Source organism: Sinocyclocheilus rhinocerous, unplaced genomic scaffold, assembly GCF_001515625.1.
Source record: "Sinocyclocheilus rhinocerous isolate Xijiao unplaced genomic scaffold, SAMN03320098_v1.1 scaffold167, whole genome shotgun sequence".
Taxonomy (NCBI): Eukaryota; Metazoa; Chordata; class Actinopteri; order Cypriniformes; family Cyprinidae; genus Sinocyclocheilus; species Sinocyclocheilus rhinocerous.
Genome location: NW_015634008.1, coordinates 133,355 through 138,945, shown reverse-complemented (window position 1 = coordinate 138,945; position 5,591 = coordinate 133,355).

The following is a 5,591-nucleotide window of genomic DNA, read 5'->3' as shown; positions in this document are numbered from 1 at the left end:
ATCACACTCAGGGGCCTGTTTCATAAAACAAGTTTAACTGAAATAAAGCCAGGTTTATTTCAGTTAGTCTGACTTATTGTCAGCTGATTTGGTTCAAAATAAGTCAGACTATCTGAAATAAGCCTGGCTTATTGGGTAAACTTGTTTTATGAAACAGGCCCCAGGTTGTCTTGGTGCAGTAAAATGAAAGCAGAACATTTTGTTTGTCTCTTTATTTCATAATATCTCAAGCATAAAGCAAAACAATGCAAATCTTCAGAGAGACGAGCTTAAATGATGATAAAGAAACTTTGTCAGGGTTCTGCCATGGCAGCTTTGTCTGTGTTGTCTCTGTTTAATGTTTCTTTGCTTGTCTTGTGCCTGAACACATTGCTTTGTCTTTGTTTTTGTCTGCCATGTGTTCCTTTGGTCCCAACTCCTTGTTTCCCTTGGTCACGCCCTCTTGTTTAGCCCTGGTCTTGTTCTTGTTTCTCTAATTGTGCTCACCTGGCCCTCGTGTTCTTCCTTCCTTTATATTGTGCTGTTTTTTCCTCTCGTGTTTGCTGGTTCATTTTATGATTTGAATCTTGCTAGTCTAGTCCTGTATTTATCCTCTTAGGTTCTTGATCTTGTCAAGTTAAAGTTTTTATCCTTTGTATTTTTTGCTTTTCCCTTTGTAGCTAGTTTAGGTTATCTATAGAACTTCTATTTTGTTTATATCTTTTGTTCTTTTTCTATTTTAGTTATTTGATTTTTCCATAGTTTTTTGTGTTTTCCCAGTTTTTTTGTTGCCCTTGTTTTTGTCTCTCCTGTTGTCTTGTCTGCAGTCTTGTCTTGTTGTGTTGGTTCCTACCCTGCCCTGCTCTCTGTGTCTCTCCTGGTTGCTGACTCTCCTGACCTGGCCGCCAACTCTGGTGCTTCTGTGATATCTACACGTGTCAAGCCTCTGCTTCCTTAAGCTGCTGCCCCGTGGCTGCGAAGTCTGGAACTGTCTTAACTCTGACCAACCTGTTCTCCAGTTGTGTGCTCTTACCAAGCTGCCCTATTGTTTGGACTGTGTTCCTTCCTCACCTATCTTGTGCTGTGATTTTGTTAATAAATATCATTTATTTCTGGTGATTTCTGGTAGCCAATGTTGATATTTGAAATCACCAAATTGTTTTTTTATCCGCCATCTCTATCTTTCTGTTGCTCGGCTCGGCTAATGTCCGTCCCATGCACTGAAAGCTCTCTCCTCCACATCACGAGTAGACACGCCCCTTATTGCTGATTGGCTAGAAGTTTGTTTTGCTATTCGGCCCGAATCAGTTTTCTAAAGTGTTTTTGAAAAATCACATACCCTGCCTTTAAAGAACTGACGAATAAATTGAGTTTGAATTAAAGGGATAGTTCACCCAAAAATGTAAATTCTGTCATTAATTACTTACCCTCATGTCGTTCCAAACCCGTAAGAACTCCGTTCATCTCCGTTCAAGTCATGAACTTGTTTCTTTGTAAGTGTGTTTCCCCAAAGGGATTTTTCTATGTATTGCAATCGTTTACTTGTGAATAATATACTTCTCATAGACATGTTTCATAACGTCCTTCAAATGACTTATTGTGTGACTGGAGCTGTTGTTAATCTGATTTTATTTATTGTTCATTGATTGGGCATTCGCATCCGCTTAAAAATATTACATATTTAATTGTGCATGCTATATATTTTCACCTTTGTTGCAATATTCGTGTTTAACGCTGTTGCTGTTTATCTAGTGCCTGTAGTGCCTGTGTGCATTTTGTGATGTGATGGAGATGAAAGAAGTAAAGATAGCTGGAGTACAACACTGACATTTATCTACAGAGCTCTGGACAGGAAGTTGAACAAACAATCAGGAGAAGCAGGTGTCATTTGATGGACAAAGCTGCCAGCACAGGCTGCTTGTCAAGAGAGTAAACAAAGAGAGAGACAGAGAGAGAGAGGAAATGACATATTCAAATTGTGCTAAGAGACAGATTTTAATTTGCTTGTTCTCTGACTCCTTTCTATGGAACGATATTCCGGACAATTTTCAAAAGGACTTGCAAATTGTATTTTCAATTGCGTTTTCCATATGTGGACGCATAAATTGTGACATAATCCAAATGCAATTGCAAATCCTGCATTACCGTTTGCATTTTCGCTTTCGCGAACGCACAGTGACTGCCAAATTTCAAATGAAAAAGCAAAGTCCATTTGCAACTGTATTTCCCATGTCTTAGGAGTTACGAGCCTGTCATATTTAAATAGCAATATTAATTACCACGTCTGCTTTTTCACTCTCGCTGCGTCGCGCATGTAACCTGCCAAAACTCAAATGGAATCGCAATTCCTTTTGCATTTGAATTTCCGATGTCTACATGGAAAGCTGCCAATCATCGTCAGGGGCGGGACTATACTAGGGGGCGTGTTTGTATTGGGAGGTGACGTCACTCACAGACGACAGTGCCGAATGCTCTGATCAATGGAGGTAATCGGTAAAGGCTCCGCTAAAGGCAGCTAGCAATCAGTTTCGTACCTGTGTGAACGAATAGACAGTGCAACCTTCTTGGCACAATACAACAGTTGCAAATGGACTTTGCTTTTTCATTTGAAATTTGGCAGTCACTGTGCGTTCGCGAAAGCGAAAATGCAAACGGTAATGCAGGATTTGCAATTGCATTTGGATTATGTCACAATTTATGCGTCCACATATGGAAAACGCAATTGAAAAAACAATTTGCTATTCTATTTGAAAATTGTCCGGAATATCGTTCCATATGTTACACATTGTACTCTAGTGAATATTTGCAGGGTTTACTTGTGAAAATCAGTTTCTGTATAGGCTGCAATGTAGTTCACAAAACTGTAATACATTTTAACATGTTATCACACCATTGCTTAAGCTGTCACAATGGAACCTGGCTTTAAAAAGTCTATTATAGACTTTTTTATTAGGTACATTTATTAAAACAAGTATGAAATTGAAATTATGTATATAAATAAAATTAATGTAAAATTTAATGTAAAAAATATCAAACCAATAAATATCATAGTTAATAGTACAGTATAAGTATAGTATAGTTATAAATTGTAAAAGCACATGATACAACTAGCCCCAGCCTGAAATTTATGAAAAATACTATATATATATATATCTTTTTCTTCAGAAAGAATGCAGTAAAGACATTTATAATGTATATATAAGATTACGCAATTGAAAATACAATTTGCTATTCTATTTGAAAATTGTCCGGAATATCGTTCCATATGTTACACATTGTACTCTAGTGAATATTTGCAGGGTTTACTTGAGAAAATCAGTTTCTGTATAGGCTGCAATGTAGTTCACAAAACTGTATTACATTTTAACATGTTATCACACCATTGCTTAAGCTGTCACAATGGAACCTGGCTTTAAAAAGTGTATTATAGACTGTTTTATTGGTACATTTATTAAAACAAGTATGAAATTGAAATTATGTATATAAATAAAATTAATGTAAACTTTAATGTAAAAAATATCAAACCAATAAATATCATAGTTAATAGTACAGTATAAGTATAGTATAGTTATAAATTGTAAAAGCACATGATACAACTAGCCCCAGCCTGAAATTTATGAAAATACCTATATATATATATATCTTTTTCTTCAGAAAGAATGCAGTAAAGACATTTATAATGTATATATAAGATTTATATTCCAAATAAATGCTGTTCTTTTGAAACTTCTATTCATCAAAGAATCTTGAGAAAAAAATGTATCATGGTTTCTGTTTTCAACATTGATAATAATATGAAATGGACTGGAGTAAATGTTATTTAAATTACTGTATTTAACTGTATTTTTGATCAAATAAAGTATGCCTTGGTGAGCATAAGAGATTTAAAAAAAATTGGAAACTCCAACATGACAACTCAACAAACTCAAACTCCATTGAACAGTAGCGTATGTGACAGCTCGTCTCCCTATTATATAAATATTTTATTTTACATTGCAATATATCCAACCTTTTAACAGAGGAAAGCAATGAAATGCCATAGCCAGATCAAAATGTGTTGTGGTATCTCGCTCATGTCATGCATGTCCGAGTGAGCGTTCTCCTCTTCCGACATCTTTTACCTGCTTTGATTGAGTCTTTTTTTTACAGGTCAGTCCTCATGAACCCAGCCCTGTCTGCTTTGATTTCCCCCAGTTCAGTCCTACTCAGGCACGTTCACGGACGCCTGCTCCACGCAGAAGAGGAAGGACGAGCAGGCACTCTGCAGAATCCTCTCATTAAGATGACAGGCCCAACCATGGCAACAATTAACTCCATTCAGCCACAATTTATCTCTCTTTTCAGGGTGCAGAGAAGAGATGAGAACAGACGGGCAGGTCAGACTTAGCTGAGTGTTAGCCTCACTCTGTGAAAGATAATCTGAGGCACTGATGATACGAATGACACTGATGGAGGTCTGTCCGCAGCATATTCAACGGGATATCCCATTCTAGGGATGGACTGGGACTGGCCATGGGGAGCACCGGGACTTGCTGCTGGGCTGGTCAGCTTATGGGCTGCTGTCAAAAAGAAAAAAAAAAAAGAAGACAAAAAGATTTTAAAGTCAGAAAAAGGCCTGTATGGTCATGTGCAGGTTAAACAAGTCAGTTAAAATGACAAAATAAATTTGTCCCTGATATTTAAGATGCCTAATTATTTATTATTTGGGCCTATATTGTCATATTGCATTCTATTTTGCTCTTGTAAACTGTTAAATTTTAAACATGACTAAACAATTAACATCTTCACATGTGCACAGTTTGATCTTGCACATAGCAAAGAAACAAGGAGTTTGATACCAAAAAGATGTTTATTTGCCTGTGTATACCTTGTTGGCTGTTGTTTACTGTTTCAAGAGGGAAGAAAATGTTGCCTGAAATTATGGATACCATTATTTTTTTGTTATGGACTCCTCTGATAATGAGTTTCAACACCTCAGTGCATTTCACAATTAGTTGAATTGTTTTCCCTGTCATTTCCAATTATTCTTAACACTAAAATGTCCATGACAAACCATCGGAATAGAACTTCCAACATTCCAATGAAATTTTCAGTACATCACCATAATCAAGCATGTAAAACACAAACAGTGTTTACACTACCATACCACTTCAGATCCATCATCTGGATATATAACAATTATCGATATAATCCAAGCGAATTATGAATATTTGACTGTGTTTGATTCACGGCCTAATTAAAAATTCATGGTGGCTTATGATGGTTTCTGCTACTCAAGGCATGATATATATATACAGTATATATATATATATATATATATTAGCGTAACTCCATCATTAAATTACATTAGTTTTCAAAAGTTGTAATCAAAGGAAATGCAAAAAATATATTTCCATTGATGTTGGTAATTATAGCAATTAAAAATGTGAATGAAACTTAAAGGGGTCATATGATGTTGCTAAAAATAACATTATTTTGTGAATTTGGTGTAATGAAATGTGTTTATGCGGTTTAAAGTTCAAAAAACACATTATTTTCCACATACTATACATTATTGTTTCTCCTCTATGCCCCGCCTTTCTGAAACGCGTCGATTTTTACAAAGCTCATCG